This window comes from Silene latifolia, chromosome 9 (assembly GCF_048544455.1).
Source record: "Silene latifolia isolate original U9 population chromosome 9, ASM4854445v1, whole genome shotgun sequence".
Taxonomy (NCBI): Eukaryota; Viridiplantae; Streptophyta; class Magnoliopsida; order Caryophyllales; family Caryophyllaceae; genus Silene; species Silene latifolia.
The window spans coordinates 55,306,228-55,328,606 of NC_133534.1; the positions used below are offsets into that span (position 1 = coordinate 55,306,228).

Sequence of the window (22,379 nt, forward strand, 5' to 3'; positions counted from 1 at the left end):
AAAAAGGTATCGACAACGACGCCCCATTAGCGTCGCTGAGGGAAATGTCGACAATGATGCACCATCAGCAGCATTAAATATAATGTCGACAACTACGCACCATCAGCGGCGTTGAAGATAATAAAATGTATCGACAATGATGCACCATCAGCAGCGTTGAAGGAAATGTCGACAACGACGCAACATCAGCGGCGTTGAAGGAATTAAAATGTATCGACAACTAGGCATCATCAGCAGCGTTGAAGGAAATAAAATGTCATGGTTGTCTGTAGTCTGTTGAAGAAAATGCTGATCTGGATGAAGTGAATGCCAAAACGGAGCCATATGTTGAGGAAGAGGCGCAACAAAGCCTGGGCCCACAAATAACGAATTTATAACGTATTTTAACGAATTTTGAGGAAGCATGTTGAGGAAAAGGCGCAGCAAGAGCTGCGACCTTTGGAAGAGGCGCAGCTAGTACTGCGTCCTTTCCCAAGCTCGTCCCTATCTGGGTAAAAGCCCGACTTTAAGTCGTGTTTTATTTCCATTTCAAAAACATAATATTTCATTTTCTCATCAAAACCCAACCGAATTCCATCAAGAACTCGATCAAATCTCGCCATAAATCATGAGTAATCAAGGTATGTGACTTGCACTTGCTTTAATTTGCATTTGAGCTCGATTCTAGGTCAAAAATTAGGGTTTTTATTTCCTTATATATCGAAAATTTGGGGCTTTTGCCTCATGAAATTGACATTAGAAATGAGTAATTGGAAATGTTATAAACACAACCACATGTCTTTGATGAAACTTAGTGTTCTAGAACCCTTGAGTAATGGGTAAACTTGCTATCATGCCGGATTTTTGATTTGTGATAGCACTTCCGGGACACTTTTATATGGCATAGTTGACATTATAGCGAAATGCTGCCGAATTTTCGGCTCTAACCAACAACTAGGCTTGAACTTAGACTATTCTTGACCCGTCCTACCACATGAGTGGTTGGACTTTGGAAAGCGTGGCCAAAGATGGCCAGAAATGCCGTTTTTTACGCTTGAAATGCTCGAAAATGCTAAAAAAACTTCTAATATTGCTTTATTTTGCTTTGATTGCAGAGGATATCCCTTCTACGTCAGGGAGAGACTTCATGGAGACCGACGTTGATCTTGAGCTTTCTACCGTTCAGGTGATGGAGGAGGACTCAGAGGAGGAGGAGGAGGAGGAGGAGGAGGAGGAGGAGAAGGCCCGACGGAGGGCCAACTGGGACGAGGCGGCCACTAGCTCGCAGGAGCGCCTGAGTGGGCCGAGAAATGATATGGTAGACATATCATTTGGGCAGCGGAGAGCCACTTATCGTACAGGACGGCAAGGAGTATGGTGAGCCTTCCACTTGTCATTTCTTTGTTTGTTCACTTATTTGTGCACTTCTTATCGTTTCTTAGTTCATTCATTCTTTGTCATTTGCTATGCTTAAGAAAACTTGCTTTTGGATTGCCGCAGGAGGTCGGGAACATTAGGTCCTTCTCGGGTTACACGACGATGATGGATGCCTTCGGGAAGCTGACGGAGGAGGAGCAGGCCATCATCGAGCAGGGAGCTTTTGGTGACTTGGTGCAGGCTTGGAGGGAGATCAAGGAAAGGAAGATTTGGGCTAACCTTTGCCTGATTTGAGCCTTTCTTGATCGGTTCTAGGATACGACCTCGACTTTCCATATGCCTTTTGGAGAGATCGAGGTCACCTTGGAGGACTACGGCATGACCTCCGGTCTGCCGTATGGAGAGGAGCCGGTGGTGTGGCCGTCGACGTCCATGAGAGTAGACTCGGTCGAGGCGAGGAGACTGATCGGCTGAAACCTGGCTACGAGTGAAGCCCAGGTTCCCGGTTTAGTGTCGAGTTCCTACGTGAGAGACTACTTCGGCGGTAGGGTTCCGGCGAGGGTAGGGATGGATGGGCGCATGGTGCCTCCACCTCCTTGTACTGCTGAGCACCGGGCTCGCTTGTGGCTGTGGTGGTTCTTGTCTTCGATTTACCTCGGAGACAAGGGGGAGAGGCTGTCGACGAAGCTTCTTCCGTTTCTTGCTGACTTGAGTAGCCTAGGTCATTGGGACTGGGTTACTCCTAGCTTTGCGGTCCTCACTCGCTACATGAGAGCCATGGTTCGTCCGGAGTTGATGGAGAAGGGGACTCCTCCTTCCACTATCGGTCATGGACTTCTGTTGGAGGTATGAACCTTTCTTGCAACTATAAAAGATCACTTTGTCATTTTTCTTCTATATTATTATTTTGAAAATATAAAAGATCATTTTGGTAGAGAATGAGCTGTAATCACTATCATTTGTCTGCAGGTGTGGGTGTACTCCTACTTTCCCAGTTTTGCGCCCAAGAGGGCGGCGGATGTACCGAGGGAGTACCCCGTCATCAGGGACTGGATCGTGTGCCGTCGAAAGAGTCAGCGGTCTTCTTATGACGTTTGTCGGAGGGGCGTGAACACCCTGAGCTTGGACAGCGTAAGTATCTTGATTCTTATTTATATCTTTTCCTTTGCTTAGAGATGATCATAGGAATGACCCCATTCTCTTGCTTTAGTGGGTGCCCCGGCCCTGGGAGAGCTACACTGGAGCTCCAGCTTTCGTGGCTGAGGTTCTCCGTCCTCAGAGTTTGAGTCGGTTGCTGTTAACGACACCCATGGGGCCTGTGTCATACTTGGGCGAGCGTTTGGTTCGACAAAGCTCCCATGATGCTTTTATGGTTCCCATCGATCCTCCACGGACGATGTTTAGGGAGGCTTCGGAGGCTGAGAGGGCGACGGACCTGGCCGGTGCGAGTGGTGACGTGCTCCTTCTTCCTAGCGCGGAGTACGCGGAGTTTGTTCACCAGAGGTTGGCGTACTGGACGATCGTGGTAAGCATATTTATTTCTTATTTGTCTTTGATAAAACCGATAAACGATGAATGATCATCAAAATAATGAATCATTTGAGCCTTGCAGGAGATCGAGGTGGCGGGCGTCGAACCCCCAGCTTTTCCAGAGACACTGGAGTACACCAACTCGGCGGGCATGACGACGATCTCGGAGATCCGCGACTTCGGCGAGGCGGTGACCGACGCTGGCTTGGACGAGTGGTAGCACATCGTGAGGAGGGTAAGCCCCCAGCTTTGGCTGTTTGTTTTTGTTCTTTTATGCTTTATTACATATGAATGCATTTGCTTGAACTTTCTCTGTATCTGAATGAAGGTGGCGCCGTCCAGACATGTAAAGCTGTGGAGGATGGCCAACCGGCTGCGAGCTGCAGCCATCGAGGCCCTCGCTAGTGGCTTTGGGAGGCAGGTATGAACCTTCCCTATCAGTTTCTCATTTCTTATCTTTCATTCTTGTAAAGCAAAGTAGAATAAAACATTGCTCCATTTCTTCTGTTTAGAGGAAGCGTGGCTTGGAGCATGAGCTAGCGCAGTCCCAAGAGGAGACGGCCCGCTTGTTGAGAGAGCTCGAGGCCAGAGACGCTGAGATTGCCGCCTTGGACAATAGCTGAGCTGAGGGGTCGCCAGGACTAGTTAGCTGGCTGTTTGTTGTTCATTTGTACATTTCTTCTTTTGTGACTTCGGCTTGGGTAGGAGCCCGTATTTTGATGTACACTTTGCTTTTTGGTTGTATATATGATGGCATGTGTGCCTTTGCTGCTGGGTGTTTGTTGTATCTGCAGGTTAGCTTAGAAAACAGGTTTGGCATGCGACGGTTTACGCCGTCATGCTGCCGAAATTCACGTAGAAAAATCACATAGCAAAGCATATAATAAAAGTAATTAAATTAAATAAATGGCCTAAAGAAGCGCGAAAATGAAAAAAGTGCCCGAAAATGGACAAAAATGAAAAAAAGTGACGCGGCACGACGCGACCAGACGGTAGGGAGGGCTACCCCCTAAAAAAAGAAATTAAAAGAAATGTCCAAGTGTATTAGAAATATTTTGAAAAGAGGGAGTGAAATGATTCCCCGAAAAGAAAAAGAAAATAAAAATGGGTAAGTGTGCGTATAGGGCAAAAATGTTGATTTTGCCTCGAAAAGCGAACCCGTAGCGATTAGGAAACACAAATTTGGCAATTACACGGAATTACCAAACTAAATCCTTATAGGAATAGGAAATTTTAAATAAAACGGAATTAGGAAAGATCCACGGCCGTCAAAACGAGGAAAGGGACCTGGGGAAAAGGCGCAGCAGGAGCTCCGATCCTTCGAAGAGGCGCAGCAACTGCTGGGTCATTTCCCCAGCTCGTCTGTTTTCTGCTGAAATTAGGAAACATCAAATAGTATAAATAGAGACCTCGGTTGAGCTTCTATTCTCACAATTCTTTCTTTCTCGACTTCGTTTATTACATAAAATCTCTTATAAACATCTCCAAATTTTCCAACAAGACATGGATGCCTTTGAAAATCGCATTAAGGAGTGGACGAATGAATTCACAAATATGGAGAAACACGACATGGGTGCTCTTAATTTGGGATCAATCATAAGTTTGAAACTAGTGAAGGCCGTGAGGCCCTTTTTGGATGCATGTCTTGAATATTGGGACCCTAATTTCTATGTATTTGCCTTTCCGGGAGGCGAAATTTGCCCTTTTCCTAAAGAAATTGATGCGGTTGGAGAATGGGATGCAGAAGGTGTTCCGGTTATACCTCCTAGCTCTCAAGGATATAAAACAAATTTAGGGACTTGCTTGGGTTGACCAAGGCTGAGGTAGACCGTCTCGTGACCTCGAAAGGTGTCCGTATGTTTGACTTTGTTGATCTATTTATAGATAGGGAGGACCCTACTATCTCCTATGTGGCAAGGTGCCGAGCTTATGGATTCTTCCTTCTTCATTGCTACATTCCTCGAGGGCATGGGGACCAAGAGATGAGGGGTGACCCTCGATTTCTCGGCATAGTGGAGCAAATGGAACCGCGCAGGAGTCCGGCATGCTTGATTCTAGGGGAGACCATCCTAGGATTGGACAACGTGAAGGAGAACCACGAGCTACCCTATCTTGGGAGTCCTATCATTTTACAGGTAAGAACCCATTTTTTTCCTATTTCGCCGTTTTTACTATTTTGGTTCGTTTTTTATTTTTTTTTATTTTTTTTTGGATTTGGCCGAATATGGGACTGACTCCCGTCTCCTATTCTTTGCAAATTTGGCTGATGGAGAGACTGTGGCTGATCGAGCCCCCAGTTAACGTGGTAGGATACCGCTCCCGATCTATTGCAATGAGGACGCGGATGTACATAGTGGACTTCACTCGATTATGCGATTACTGGGAAAAGAAACTGAAGAGTGAAGATGGGCCATGGTGGCATCTTAGGTCAGTGACAGGAGTATCATCCTTGGATCCGAGGCGGTCCATTCGCGTTCCTGGCTTGGAATTCATGGTTCATACATTTTCGGAGAGATTGATGAGGCAAGTGGGATTAAGACAGAAAATCCCAAAGCTAGACACTGTCCCTCAAACTGCCTTGGCACATACTGCAGAGTCTTATCGGGAGTGGGCAATTCGTTGGGCCCAAAGGAATATGTGGTTTATACCTGTCCCGGTTGGCTCATTATGGGTATCTGACTTATATCTGCAATGAAGGAAAGCTAGCATCCCCGAGGAGCGTGATAAACTAAGGACGCACAAGCCTATAAACTGCAAAATCCATGAAGTGGCGAAGGAGAACCAAATGTACTTGACTAAGGAAGAAGAAGAAGTCGGATATCGGGTTGTTCGTCCGTCGAAGAAACCAAAGAATGCTCCTACTGAGAAGATGGTGGTGGACCGAAATGGAAATGCTAGACCGCGAGAACGACCGTTGGTGATTAGGTCGGAGATAACGAAAGAGCGTCCCGCTCGTGGTCAAGACAAGAAATATGACAAGGGTGACAAAGGCAAGGGGAAAATGGAAGAATATCCTTAGTCATTTTATTAATAGTATTATTTATTATTATTTAAGTTGTAATAAATGGCGGGGTTTTTAGAATCCTAGAGTAGCATTTTAATTTCAGCATTTAAATTTATATGTATTTGGCGTATTATTATTATTTATGGAACAAAGAATAAAAGATTTATTAGTTAAGAAACTTTCATAAAATTTCTTTATTTATTCTTGTCGAATTTCAAATGCAAATGCAAATATCCTTCTATTTACATTTTAAAAAAGGCGGGTTGTATCCTGTGAAGGATTGTCTACATATTCATTAGAAAAAAATGAAATCAAACCCTATGCGTAGTTCGGGAAAATGTAAAAGAATAAATGTTCGAAGCAAGAGCTTGTAATGAACTTAGAAAATAAGCATGTGCTTTACTTACTCCTAGAGAAGTGCAATTTAATTTATTTGATGATATTAGGATGTCAAAATGTCAAAACGCAAGAGCGTATTGTCATGAGCTTTTAGCGGGCCAGGGGCCGGTTTTATTTCGTGTCGCACAAGCGGCACGTGGTTCACGTGAGGCGCGTTTTATCCTATTTCTAAGGGAAGTACCGTTTTAATTGGTCTAGGTTGGTAGGGTTAGAAAACTCATTCCCGTCTAGGTCTGTGATCTTAACCGCGCCTCCTGAAAGTATGGGCTTGACCAAAAATGGTCTCGCCTAATTAGGCTTAAATTTTCCTAGTGGATTGACAAGTAATAGAGGCCTGACTGATTTGAGTACTAAATCTTCTTCCTTGATGTTTCTGGGTTTGACCCTTTTGATAAAGGCTCGTTTGATGTGTGCTTGATATGTCTGCACATTATGTAACGCACGTAGCCTTCGTTCGTCCAAGAGGATGAGTTCGTCATACCTATCCCTTTTCCAATCAGCTTCTGGAATTTGACTTTAATTCGAGTAGAATGCGCAGAGATGGGATCTCTAGCTCCACTGGTTGTACAGATTCCATACCGTAAATCAAATAGAAAGGAGTAGCCCCAATGGGCGTTCTGACTGACGTGCGATATCCCCATAATGCAAAGGGTATTTTGCTAGGCCAATCGCGATAATTGTCGATCATTTTCTTTAGAATTGTGACGACATTCTTGTTAGCTGTCTCTACCGCGCCATTCGTTTGAGGTCTGTAGGGCAAGGAATGATGATGCTTGATCTAATATTTGGCTAGCAACTGTGCAGCTTCGGCTTGGAAATGTGATCCATTGTCACTGATGATTTCATGTTGGTAACCATATCGACAGATGAGATTGGTTTGTATGAAGTTTGCCACATGTTTGGCTGTACTGCTGGTGTAAGATGCTGCTTCCACCCATTTAGTATAATAGTCGATGGCTACTAAAATGAAACAGTGGTCTCTTATCCCAGCTGGAGTGATCTTCCCGATGATGTCTATTCCCCAAGCAGAAAATGGCCAAGGAGATGTCATGGTATATAGCATTGAAGGAGGAACATTTTGTACATTCCCGAAGATCTGGCAGTTGTGACAATGCCTAACATATTTGATGCAATCTGACATTATTGTCGTCCAGTAATACCCTAGACGCATAATCTTCTTTGCCATCATAGGTCCACTCATGTGAGGACCGCATTATCCATCATGAACTTCTTCCATTATTTTTTGTGCCTGTGAACGATCAACGCAACGTAAGACGACACCAAGAGGTGTTATTTTGTATAACTCTCCCTGCATGAGGAGATATTGAGAGGCAGGTAGGCGTATGGCGCATTGTCCCCTCTTATCCATATCTGGTGGGTGTGTACCGTTGAGCTTGAAATTGAGAATAGCTTGGAACCAAGATTCTTCTAGGTTTTCTTCTTCATCTATGAGGAAGTGTACATAGGCTGGCTCTGATCACCGTTCAATGCACAAGGGCATTTCAACCATGTCATCATGCATATTAATCAAGGATGCAAGTTTTGCAAGAGCGTCCGCAAACTGATTTTCTTCGCGAGGTAGGTGTAGATAGGTAACCTGATCGAAGAATTGAGCGACTTGATCTATCCTAGCCTGATAGGGTGCAAGACTTTCACTTCGGATTTTCTTGGATCCAGTGATTTGGTTGATGATTAAAGATGAGTCGCCGTGTACTCGAAGATGCTTGATGCCTAAACTCACTGATGCTTGTAGACCAATGAGGCAGGCCTCATACTCTGCTGCGTTATTTGTCACCTCGAAGTCGAGTTTGACAGAAAGTGGTGTATGCTTGCCTTCAGGAGAAATGAGCAACACTCCTATTCCGAATCCTCTTAAATTGGATGTCCCATCAAAGTAAAGATCCCAAGAATCCATACTGGTTTGTAGAATATCCTCATCTGGAAACGACCAGGTGTCTATTGCTTGCGTGTCGTTGATCGGATTGTCTGCGAAGAATTCGGCCACTGCACGACCCCTTATGACTTTCAAGGGTACATATTTGATGTCAAACTCTAAGAGCATTAAGGTCCATCTTGCTAAGCGTCCATTGAGAACTGGTTTCTCGAAGAGGTATTGGACGAAATCCATTTTAGAATACACCTTGACAGAATAGCTAAGCATGTAATGGCGTAGCTTCTTTGTTGCCCACACAAGAGCGAGGCATGTCTTCTAGAGAAGTGTGTAATTACTCTCGTACTCTAAGAACTTCTTACTAAGTTAGTAGATAGCTCTCTCTTCCTTTCCAACAGTTTGCGCGAGCATAGTCCCCATGGCTGCTTCGATGACTGTGAGATATAAACCAAGAGGTTGATCTCGTTGGGGAGGCAATAGCACGGGTGGCTTAGCCAGTATCTGCTTTATTCTGTCAAATGCCTTTTGACAGTCTTTGTCCCATATGGTATGGTCCATTTTCTTGAGCTTTTTGAAGATAGGTTCACAGATCACGGTGAGTTTCGATATGAATCGACTTATGTATTAAACCTTGCACAAGAATCCTCTAACCTCCATTTATGTCCGGGGTTGTGGTATTTCGATTAAGGCCTTGATCTTGGATGGATTAATTTTTATTCCCCTCTGGCTGACGACGTATCCCAGAAGCTTGCCTGACGTTACTCTGAATGCACATTTCTGACGGTTGAGCCTCATGTTGTACTTGTGCAATCTGAGAAAGAATTTGCGAAGGTTATCGATGTGTCATTTTCTATCTTTAGATTTGATAATCATATCATCCACGTACACCTCCACTTCTTTGTGCATCATGTCATGTAGCAAAGTAGTTGCAGTGCGTTGGTATGTAGCCCCAGCATTGATTAGCCCGAATGGCATAACAGTATAACAGTACGTGCCCCACTGAGTGACGAAGGCTGTCTTGTGCATATCTTCTACGGCCATTTTGATTTGGTTATACCCTGCATACCCGTCCATGAAGGATAACAACGTGTGATCTGCTGTATTGTCTACCAATATGTCGATGTGCGGTAGAGGGAAGTCATCTTTAGGACTCGCCTTGTTCAAGTCTCTGAAATCACCACAAACCCGGATTCGCCCATCCTTTTTGGGTACGGGGATCATGTTAGCCACCCAGTCTGAATACTCGGAAACTTTGATGAACCCGCCTTTGAATTTCTTATCGACTTCTTCTTTAATCTTAAGAGCCCACTTTGTCCTCATCCGACGAAGCTTCTGTTTTACAGGCTTGAAACCTGGTTTGACTGGAATGCGATACTCTGCGATATCCTTGTTGATCCCTGGCATGTCCTTTTAAGACCAAGCGAAGACGTCTTTAAACTCATGTAGGAGGTCGATGAAAGTGGCCCTTTCAGTTGGGTCAAGGTTCATTCCTATCCTAAGTTCTTGGGGTTCTAATTCCGTACCTACGTTGATAGGTTCGGTTTTTTCTATAACTGGTGCCCCTTCCCCCTCTTCTAGTATTTCTTTGACTATATAGGGAGGTAATTCAATTGAGTCTTGGTCAGGATCATCCTCATTATCATCGTAAATAGAATTGCATTCAGAATACACAAGGAGTAAGCAGAATCAAATTTATTCATATTAAAATTTGAAAACAGCTGAAACAAAGAAGCCATCTGCGCAGTAATTAGTGGAGGTAAAGGGACAGTTGCCGGGACATTCCCCAAGCTACTGTTACTAGGTGATGCTATGCTAGGAGAAACAGAGGGATGGGGAATGACGACAGGAGGAGACTCTCTAGCGACTTCTCTAAACTTAGGTTCCGATTCCGACTCCGACTCCGATTCTAATTCGAATTCATCGTCTTCAGGTTCTCCGTTGAACATCTCTCCTTACCCAGTAGTGACCTTGAAGAGCTTTCCTTGATTGTTGGTCCATTTGATCGACTTTCTCCATCCTTTCTGCTGATTTGAATTGGTGTCGGTGATCAATGTTGTAGGGTTGAAATGGTCGTCTTGAAGTATCATGGTAATGATCTCGTCCTGTGCTGCCCTGACGAATCGATCCTCTCCAAACAGGAGGCTAACAGCCTATTCGTCGAGACAAGGTGTCTGACAAGCTTTGACGGTAGAAACCGTTTCTGGAGGAATGAAGTAGCAATCGTGGAAGACCTCGATTCCAGCTAGTTGAATGCCTTTGTATCTCCAAGGTTCGGGAAATGCATAAAAATTTTCACAGTCCCCTTCTCTGACGAAGTAACCATTTAATGTAGGGAGTTAAGGTTGCATTTGGATTCCCTTATTCTTGCGATTCTGAACTTGAGTAAGCATTTCAAGAGTTTCGGCTTTCGTGGGTTTGTACCACAAGCCTAGTGGTATCTTTTGGGAGTCACATTCTTTAATAGGTGATGTGACCATTATTTGCGCACATTTAGTCCCCTAATTGAGCCTATTTTGCATACTATTATAACATTCCATAGCCATTTTATCCGTCAAATCCTTCCTATTTGCTTTCCTAGTGCATTTCATATGTTTTGTAGGAAAGAAGATAATTAGGCAGAATTTCCCGTCTTCCGTGCATATTTGGAACCTTATTGACGACATTTGATGGACTAGTATGAAGAGGAGGGCGAGAACTAAAGATCAATCTTACAATAATTAAAAGAAAGTGAAGAGAAGGATTCTGACGCAGAATCCGAGCGTCCAAAGGGACAAGACGTCCGTCCAAGATGATAATCTGAGCGTCCAAGCCTCGAAGCCGCTCGGATTCCTCTGCTACAATCCGAGCGAATTTGCAGAAAGACGCTCGTCCACCCCTGCAAGAATCTGAGCGTCTTCCCCTCCTGAACGGACGAATTGCGGCGTCTTCAGCCGAGATGCTCATCTCTCCGAAAAGACTAGCATTTCCTTACTTAAAACTCAAAAACGTAATTACTAATTTAGCCTTAGTTAACCTAATGAAGCTCTACTATATATACCTCACTTGTAAATAATCAAAAAAGGAAGTTTTTAGAGTAGAGAGCCTCCACATTAGAAATTCCTCTTAGATTAGATTAGGAATAGATTAGAATAGATTACTCCTTAATCTTTTCACAAATTTCACATTAATCTCTCCTTAATTATTGTTCAAGTTTGTTACTTTTGGGTAATTGAAAATTATTGGGTTATTATTTGAGGATTGACAACCCTTCATCAATCAATCAAGTTCTCTTCCTCTATTCTTTGCTTTATTATTTTGGAATCTCCATAGGTATAATTCTCTTAATCCTTGTTTTAATTATTGTTAATCTTTCTTACTTGTTCATCATGTTTTACCTTGTTAATATGATTGACAACCATGTTAGCATGTTAAACTTGATAATGAGTGAGTAGTATCTTAGCTAGGATTAATGGGTAATTAGGGGAAACCAACATGGGGAATGATTCATGCTTAATCTAATATGTTTTCATAATTAAATTGCTTGTTTGTTGTGATGTCAACTTTATGCACATGTTATGTTTGATGAAATGCTAAGCCTATGAATCCTTGCATTTACAACCATCTCTTATCTACTCAACATGACTTGTAAGATATAAACCAACTCGAGTCTTGTTAGACCATGCATAGAAGTTGAATAGGAGGAAAGTAAGTCGACTTGTAGGTGCTGTACACTCTAATCGATTCGGCTCCAGGACCCATCTCTTCCTAGGATTGTAAGATATAAACCAACTCGGTTCCATCACAACAATAATTGCTTGCAACTTTGTAAACATGTTTGTATGATCAACACCATGTATCCCCTATGACCCCATGACACCCTAGCAATTTTTATCAATTGTTTACATCCTTCCTTTTATTGCTTGTTTTACTTTATTGCTTTTATTAGTCTAGGACACAACTAAAAACCCAAACAAATTGTGACACTAGCATAAATCGAGATAGATAGACTTAGAACCCAAAGCACACCGTCCCATGGATCGACCTCGACTTACCGCTAACTAGTTATTTGTTGAGTATTATAAATGTGTTGGATTGGATGTGTGATGACTAACTCTTGTCCTATCAATAGGTGCGAAGGTAATCTCTCTGATAGGGTTTAAGGACATTCCTGGGAAGTATCCCTGGGACTTAAGCATGTGGTTGACCACTAAGTTGGAGTATGGATCGAAATATAACGGAGCCAGCTCGCTCTCTACAAGGTTTATGATTTGGAACCCTCCAAGCTCATATACTGGATCTGCAATTACTTGGTTGCTTAATATTTTCTCTATCACGGCCTTGATAGGTGACGAAGTGATCGCCACTACCTTGCCATCTAGAGGGATCTTGATTTTCTGGTGTAAGGTGGATGTTACTGCTTTGGAAGCGTGAATCCAGGGCCTACCTAAAAGTATATTGAAAGATGCCTCTATGTACACAATCTGATAATTAATCTTTCGCTCGATTGGCCCAGTGGCCACAGTAAGGTTAACTAGCCCCACTACTTTACGTCGCGTTCTATCGTACGCTCGAATGCCTTCGTTAGTAGGAGTCCAATCTGATTCTTTCATGCCTAACTTGTATGTTGTTTCTAGTGGTATGACATTAACTACGGAGCCATTATCTACCAAAGTCATTGGTACATTTTTCTTCAAGCATGTGACTGTAATGTATAGAGCAAGGTTACGAGTGACACCAAAGGGAGTCAAATCCTCATCTGAGAAAGTAAGTGGGTTACTTAGCTTGACTGAGTCTTGGAAGACTAGGTTGATGACGTCGTCAGGTGTAGCGTTATGTGCCACGTTCAATTTGGCCAATGCTTGCAGTAAAGCCTGGCGATGAGGAAATGAACTTGCAACTTGTTGCCAGACTGAAAGATCAGCCTTTGTCTTTTGAAGTTGCTTCAATAAATGGCCAGGAGAAGTATCTTCGCCATCGTTAGGTGTGATGACATTGGTATTAGTAGTGACTGGACCATTCGTTTGAGTGAAATTTTGATATGGACGTCCTGAACGAGTTAGGTGGTGCACATCTTGATTTTCACTAGCCTGGACTAGAGGATGTATTGTGAGGTAAACATATTCATCGTCATCCTCCCAAACTCCATTGACGATACTGAGCTCTCTTAAGCTTATGATTTCAGCTTCTAGGTTGATTATTTGCTCGACTAGATCGTCGGTCACTGCGATCACTTCTTGCATTGTGGATTCTTGAGACAAAATTGGAACCACTGGCCTATTTTTTCTTAAGTATCGTGCTTGGACTGCGTAGGGATGCCACTACAGCTTCTACCTCTGAAACTTGCCTACTCACACTCCTTACCCATGCGACAAAGTCAGCGATAGTAGGGGAGATGGTGGAATAACTCTCCTCATTTTCTAGTGTATTAACCTCGTCTTCAGCGGGAGAAATGAGGTGTGAGCAATCCAAGGTGGATTCCTCAACTGTAATCATCAGAATTCCAAGAGGATTCTGAGTATTGTTAGGTTTACTTGCAGGAGGTATAGGCAAATGCCCATCCTTGATCATATCCTGAATGGCATGTTTTAATTTGAAACATTTCTCTGTATCATGTCCTTTGCCTCTATGGTACTCGCAGTAGGCATTCTCTTCCCAGAACTTAGACTTTTTCTCTGGGTCAGGCGTAGGTCCTATAGGTTGGAGCTTACCTTGTTTCATCAGTCATTTTAGAGTGTTGGAGTATGAGTCACCAACGTTGGTGAACTTCCTCTGTGGGCCATTCTTCTTAGTAGACGATTCGACAAGGTTGACCTCGTCGGTTTTGCCAGTGGAGCCATAAGAACGACTCGTTGTGCCTTGATATCCGCGACCTACCTTTTTGGACAAGAGTCCTTTACGGATGTCGTCTTCAATTCTTGTGCCTAATACAGTTAAGTCCTTAAAAGACTTTATGTTTTGGTATCTTAGGTGGTTCGCATAGATTGGCCTTAAGTTGTCCATGAACTTTTCAACAAGAATAGCCTCGTCTGGGCGTTCTACAAGTTGTGTGCTAGTCTTTCTCCACCTACATAGGAAGTCGGTGAATCCTTATTTCTCATTTTGGGTAAGAACCTCTAGAGTACGCATATTGACTTGAATTTCAGCATTATCTGCGTACTGTTTGGTGAACTCAATTGCAGCGTCATCCCAAGTAGCAATTTTCTTGTGTTCTAAAGAGTATAACCATTGCTTAGGGATAATATCGACAGATGAAGGAAAGATCCTTAGGAACATCTCTAGCTTGATGCCTTTGATAGACATATAATCTTTGAAGGCACGTATATGGTTCAACAGATTTTCATGCCCCTTAAACATCGGGATGTCAGTCATGTTGAAGTTAGTTGGCAGTTGAACATTTACCACCTCATACTTGCGATTGTTTTCCCTATAGATGCCATCTCCCTTGAGGTACATTAGTTGCTCCTCCAAATATTGGAGTCGCTTTTCAGCTTCAGTAGGTCATGGTGGAAGATTGACTTCTGGTTGTCCAACAAATGGTAGAATATTATCATGTATGACCATGTCAGGAATGGCATCCTCTGCAGGAGGAAGTCTAGCTTGTACAACGACAATTCGGCCTTCGATGGCATTAAGGCAAGCATAAGCTTGGTCTTGGCTTGTTTGGAGACGAATGAGTGCAATTAGGATTTAATCATTACCATTTACGAATGGCTGGGGTTGACCATTAACGCTTCCATGAGTAGTTCCCACCATTTTGGAACTGAGGATAAGAGATCGACGACAAATCAAAACACGATCGGCCATTTTCGCACACTTACTCAAAAAGAACTCGACTCGTGAAATGGGCGTGTACCACTGTGTCAAGAGATGTTTGAAAATGACAAATTTTGAAATGTTTGTCCTAGACAACTGTAGTGTAGTTGTAGGAGTACTGAGTCGAAGTGAGGTTTGAAATGGGTTTGAGGCCCGAATTTTGACTCGACATTTGGATAGAATTTCAACTTATATTGCGCTATTTTAGGCCATTTTCGAAAATATTTACATTTTGAAAAGGATTTTATTTTACAAAATTTCGTCATGGTTTTGTTTACAAAATGGTGATCACGTATATGGTACAAACATACATATGGGCATTATAACGGTATGCTGAGTGCATTTAAAGGGTTTTGGCTTAAAAGGGTGGGTTGTCATACCAAGCAATCAAACCCTGGTATGTGGAGAGCTCCGTGCCAAACATGAGTAAGGTCGGTTCCTAGTCCATTCCCTCGAGTAGTTAAAGCTCTTGATATAAACATGAGTAAGCATCGTGGTATGGTTGACGTTAATCGCTATCCATCATTAGGCCCAGATAAGAATTTGGTCCGTCCAGACGGGACGATTGGTCGAAAGGGTTGGGTTAAGCCTAGGAAGGCCGAATGAAACGACCTAAGAAGGTCGAGTAATGAAAACCGACAACTGTCTCATATAAACTATTCCCTAACCTTGTTCAAGTTTCACCCTGGGTAACACATAAGTGTATCATCCCCAGCAGAGTCGCCAAACTGTGGACATGGGCCACCCGCGCCGCGCGCACCCACGCGCACCCGCGCGTTGCTTTCGAGGCAGCGACACTTCTCCCACGGGTCCTTGGTTTACCAAAGAACGTCGTGGGCCGTTACCGATTGGTGAGGCATTAAAACCGGTGAAAGGTTGAATAAGCCTGCTTTTGTGGAGTCGCCACCAATTTATTGTGGAAAAATTGGAAACCGTTCGAATACCTCGTGCCACGACAAGACACGAAGTAATGACATGAACACTAAGAACTCGTTACCCTTAGCATTCTATGTCTGGAATGACTCTCGAAGATGCCAATGGACACGGATGTCGAGAGATAACTAGAGTAAGGGGTGAGGGTACGTATTAGGAAGCTTTATAATTTGAACACCTAATCCCGCCCGCCTCGATAGCGGCCTCTACTAATGATTAGGGAAATCATTCATATTTGATATGTCGTCGATGTAATGCATGCAATGCAACAAACACAGATTAATCCAAGCATGTGAGGTTAGACTATATCGTGGACACGTAATTTAGCAAACCATTGGGGTTGAAGTTGATGTTAGATTAAATTACATGTGAAAACTAAGTAAATAAATCGTACATTAAATAATAACGATAAATAAATTACCATAATTAAAATTACAAGAATTACAAGGTTTATTTGATCTACGTCAAAAGCACGCTCAAAGACGGAATTTTGAAGAAGAAAAATTAGAAATAAAAGTATGAAAATACATGAGATTAGGAGCGATAATACGATTAATAGTTGATTTAATACGTAATTAAGAATTACGTCAAAGCGAGAAAGAGTTCAGGGACAGAAGCCAACCCAGAACAGGCGCAACATCTGCTGCGTCCTCTGAAAGAGGCGCAACTCTTCCTGCGTCTGTTCTTGAGCTGGGCTCTGACTGTGAAGTCAGAACCGCGAATTGTTAATGTTCGTTGGTGAATTTAAGGTCGATTATTGATATTAAACTCAAGTAAAAGTGATTTAACATATTACATACATCTGGAACCGTCATAAAATGAATTAAAGGTGAGAATTTACAGCGATTTACATGATTATGCGAACTCGTGTCAGATTTGATAAAGGAACAAACTTTGAATTTGAAAATTGAATAGAATCTGATAAATTGAAATCAAACAAGTAATATTATATACAAAAGATTAAATCCAGAGACTTGATATCAATGAATCGAACCTCTAAAATTCGGGTTTAAATAAGATGACGAAAACCCGCAAATATTGATTATAAGGGATTTAAGTCAAAATTAAACGTTATAATTTGAAAGGATTAATAAAGACATGTTCTATATAATGATACAAATAAAGGAAAGCAAGAAATAATAAAAATAAGAAAGATTGCAGAAGGTCGAGGAGGAAGAAGAAGAAGAGCAGGAGCAGCGGCAGCCTCAGCAAGAGGCGCAGCATATGCCACTACTAGAAAAATATTTATTTGCGGCTCCAAAAAATAGGCTATTTGCGGCGTTTTTTGTGTAGCAGCAAATGGAGGGGCCGCAAATAAGAAATTCATTTGCGGCGTTTAAAAAACGCAGCAAAAAAAACGCAGCAAATAAATCCTCATTTGAGGCGTTTTTTCCAAAAAAACGCAGCAAATAGCTCCTCTTATTTGAGGCGTTTTTTCCAAAAAAACGCAGCAAATAGCATTTATTTTTAAAAAAAAAAAAAAAATTTTTAAAAAAACACTTCAAATAAGCTAAAATAAAATTCATAGAAAAAAATAAAATCAATCCAAACAAATGATTTATATATAAATAATCTCTAATATTAGTTTATACAATACAATCATAAATAATTTTAGTAAATATTCTAAATTCATACATTTAATAAAAATAAAACCTCTACAATTGTCTAAATCTCTTTTCGGCTAATAAAGTTAGCTGCTGTTTTTCTCAGGGAAGGTATTGAGTTGGCTGATGTTGCGCCCAATCTTCTTTTGCCTAATTCCATAAACTATCATTCAGTATGCCTGTAAGTTAACAAAAAATTACAAAAGTGCAACCTGGTGAGCAAAAATAGTATGTGTTCCGTCTTTTTGCCAGCTTCAGGCTAGATCACATTCTTCCTTCTTATTGGATCTCCTAAAAAAACAGAATATTCATTAAGAGTTTAAGCGAAAGGGGAAGAAAACCTGTCCAAACTAGGTGGTGTACTAAATGGGCCACAAATGACTTCCTTAACAGAGGCAAAGAGGACATCTAATGATAAAAAGACAGCTAAATAACTCTATGATTTCTCACTTCCATCAGTGATTGTTCGAACCCACATTTATAAAATTATAACAGAGTTACCTCTTATTCAAATATATGAAAAAAAATTCAGATGGAAACTTAAAGTGAGTAGCAGGTTTATCTCACTTGTCTTCTTAACTACCACGGACAACTCCTTCAGTTTTACAGCTGCTAATGATGGTGTTCGTCTCTTTTTATTCTCTTATTATCAGAATTATACTCAAGGCCTCAAGGGTCAGGTGTTAACTTTCTAGTTGAATCCATGTGAGCTGAGATTCCAGATAGCTAAAAACTATTTCTTCGATAATACTTTGATAGTCTGATTGCATTGTATAAACTGATCACTTCTTCTCTATAAATGCAATCAATATCAGTTCAACAATATGGACACGGTATACTTCAACCTTGATGACTCTGTCGCATTTTGCCATGGCTGACACTTTTCTCTTTTAAACAAAAAATTTAAGACACCAAGTATTTAAGACAACAGATTAACACTAAGATTGGATACATCGTAGTTACCTTCTGGCAGAGATTGCGAATCACTGAAACTTTCCGAACCCGAGACCTAGGATGGAACAAATGAAACAATAACCTGCTCAGATGAAGGTTATCTCACAAAAAACTAGGTGCATGACTTTAACCGAAGAAGCACAAGAAAGCCCAAAATGTCTACGATAAACCTTCCCTCACCAATATAATTAGATTCCTTGAAGTCATATAAATGATACACAAGTTAAAAACTAATCAAACATCTTATTAGCACAAAACTTATGGCTAATGCTGCACCAAGAAAAATTTATGACTATTGATGGACGTTTGGTTACCCTCAACGAGCATCAGTTACCACCATGTCATATTAGCAAAGATCCCATGCAATTGTCTAATCAAATTTCATCCTACATCACACATATAAAGTAGGTAGCTCATTCGAACTTCTAACAAAATAAGCCACAAACAAAAATCTTAATTGTGGAAAAGGTTCACACATTTGAACTAGACTCAAAAGAAAGACAAATACCCATTACTCGAATGAGTAGCCGTAAAAAATATTTGATAGCCCACCTTTCTTTCAATTTTTGGTCACGAACTCCTGTACATGGACCTCATACACAGATTCATTTGAAAATAATTTAGGATTAATGACTAAAATGACCAGATTGACAAGCAGCTTCAAATTTATACGATGAACAAAATCATTTATAAAACAAATCAAAATCGATAAAAGGGAATAAACTAAGTTGGAGAACAAAGATGTTGTCAACTAAGTTCGAACTTGATTTCATTCTAGCAGTGGTGCGCGGTAGTTAGTAGTACAATGGCAATGAAAATTTGACAGGAAAAACAAAACCCTAATTTAATTAACATGTATCTCAACCATTTCATTCTAGCTCTGGTGGGCGATGTTTTTTTTGAAAGTAAAAACAGAATGTCTATAAATGCTGAGAACTTCATAATATTTACCTTCCTGTGAGTAGAGGAGTTGATGAGTATATCCTTTTGCATATCTCTGCCAAGAGGCTAAGCATTGAACAAGGAGGAACCTATATCACTGTCATTTCTTTCTGTAGCGCCAGAAGCATCTTTTAGTCGTAGTTCCCGCCCATAAGATGTTGGGAGTCCTGCAAAGTCCAATTATATAAATTCACAGTTCATCTGTGCAGACAACAGTTGGGCTCTAAAAGACAGTTTAAAGATGGCAGGTTACATACCCAAGTCGTGAATATGGTTGATTTCATCCCCGATGACATTACTGTTAGTTGATGTCATCACATAAATTGGATTTGTTAGTAAGCTAATTACAAGATAAATGTTCAAAAAGAAAACGTGAAAGAGAGAATAAAAACACCTTCAAGCATCAAATTTTCTGGACACAATCGACAACTTATAGATTTTTCGAAATCTGGAGACAACCCAAATAACATAATAGCACCAGAATATCAAAGATGAAAGTTTTTATAAATGCACAGAAAGTGTTAATCAAATATCAAAACCCCCTCAATTTCAGTTACCCAATTTATGAAATCTAACAACGGAGAGTAGAGAAGAAGACGACCCCGAGGATAATCAAAATATAAAAACAAAATAAAACATAAAATGAATTAAATCAATCAACATGAATTAGAATTATTAGGGTTTGAGTACAAACCCTAGATCTAATTAAAAAAGAGAGTGAAGAAATAAACCTATGGAATGTTGACGATGAAAGGAAGGTGAATCTGATGAGAGAAGAAGAACAAGATCCGGAGGAGAATGGAGGTCAGCTGGTGACAAATTCGAGCAGTCTACATTTTTTCATTTGAAGTTCAGAGGTGAGAGGAGTGGGAAACTGGGAATTGAGGAATGGTAGGCAATGACGGCGAGGAATATTATGCGAGATTTTTATTTTTTAATTAAATCTTATTTGAGGCGGTTATTTGGCCAAAACGCAGCAAATACCTTATTTGAGGCGTTTAGTCTAAACAACGCCGCAAATACTTTTATAATTTCGTAAAAAAATTAATTTTCGGTTTGGATTTGCTGCTACTTGGCAAAAACGCCTCAAATAAGGAGCCGCAAATCAATATTTTTCTACTAGTGCTGCGATTCTTCGAAGAGGCGCACTTGCTGCTGCGTTTCTTCTCGCCGTCAGACCTCCGCTGTTTTGAAAATACGGTTTTAAAAGATGGTTTTTAAGATGGTTTTGAACGTGCTTTTGATATAAACCTTACATTAATGATACAAAATAAAAGTACAATAAATAAAACAGGATTTATACCCTCAAACATACATGTTTTGTTGGAGCTTGTGTCCTCCACAAATTAGTGTGATAACATTTGTAAATCTCTTACAGGTTCACAAGGTATACTTCGTATTTTAATCAGTTGATTAACGATTACCTAATAACAGTTGGCTTGCTAGAAAGTTTGACGTTATTATCATACAGATGGCGGTGATCAACTGGTCCCTAAAGGTCACACCTATAGGATGTGTTTGAGAGATGTGGTTATAGAAATATAATCACATTGATGCCTTATATGACTAAACAGTTAGTCAATGTGTTGATGAGACAATTATTTAATGAAGATTAAATAATATTAGTTGAGATTTAATTAATGTCAATTCGTAAATTGAATATAATAAGTTATATTTAATTAAATGTATGTAATGTTAGCTTGGACGAATTAATCTGTTAATTCGTAATTACATGTAATCGGTTATATTTAATATCAACAAGATGAATGTGTCATAGTGGTATATAATAGTGAGGGTACTCAAACCAAGAGATCATGGGTTCGATCCTCACTAGATGACAATTTATATTTAACACATTTTTACATCTTTGGAAACCGAAAATAAGGAATTAAAACTCCTTATTGTTTCGGTAATTGGGCCGGAAATTAGAGGATGAAAAATCCACCCTAATCTACCCTTATACACGGTTTAAGAGGGTGAGATGGGTGAATTCATTCTAACCTAATTTTTGCCCTAACTCAACCTTGCCTCCTCTCATCGAAAAAAAAAACACAAAAATCCTAAAAATTAATCAGATAATTTTTGGATTGATTCTAGCAAAATCAATGGGCATTTCTCATATCGTCTTGGGTGCAACTGATAGGAGAATATCATTGCGATATTGTTCATAGGCCATAAAAGCTAGGACCGAAGGTTATTTCTTAATCCTTTACGTTTTGTTTATGCATTTTAGTTTTATGACTCGTAATCATCACTTTATAATTCGTTATAATCCTTAAAAATAAAGGGATGCATACAGATAAATCCCACAAGTGGTATCAGAGCCAAGGCCACGAATTTTAATTTTGATGATTCTCATAAAATTGTTTGTAAACAATAATTAGGGTTTGCGAAAAAATATAATCGGTTGAAATTTTTTTTTTTGAGCCGTGGAATTTTTTTTTCCGTTTTCGTTACTGTTCACGGAAGAACAGTATTATTAAAAAAAAAAATTCTGTTTTTTTTTCTTTCTTTCGGTTTCTCCTGAAAAACCGATTAAAATTTTTTTGCGGCTATTTTTGTTTATGCCGATTTGAAAAGCATCCGAGAAAAAAAAAAAATTCCTGTTACTGTTCACGTGGTTACTGTTCACAGAGGACAGATTTAAAAAAAAAAATTTCTTGTTTCGGTTTTTACAGATAAAACCGTGTACAAAATAAGGAAAGCTGTTTTCTGTTTTTAGTTTAGCCGTCTTTGAAATTATAAAAAAAAAAAAAAAAAAAAATTGGTTTTTTTTACTGTTCAACTGAGACCAAAAAGAAAAAAAAAGGATTTTGTTTTTTTTTTTGTTTTGGCCAATTTTGTATATACATTAAATTTATAATGTATGATAATTTTTGTGAAGCGGTTCACAAAATTTAAAGATACCTAATTATTTTAAAGCAGTTTAAAATATTGATGGATTAAATTCATATTACAAGTTTAATATGAATTA

The 22,379-nt window shown here is 40.4% G+C and overlaps 1 long non-coding RNA gene across 1 annotated transcript; it reads right to left on the minus strand.

Moving 5' to 3' along the window:
• Positions 1-17,440: 17,440 nt before the first annotated feature.
• LOC141599783 (uncharacterized) lies at positions 17,441-20,325 on the minus strand. The gene is made up of 5 exons (XR_012523934.1): positions 20,137-20,325; positions 19,663-19,703; positions 19,415-19,572; positions 18,473-18,518; positions 17,441-17,800 (listed from the first exon to the last, which is right to left on the minus strand). It is a non-coding gene; the product is annotated as an uncharacterized LOC141599783 (long non-coding RNA).
• Positions 20,326-22,379: the final 2,054 nt, after the last annotated feature.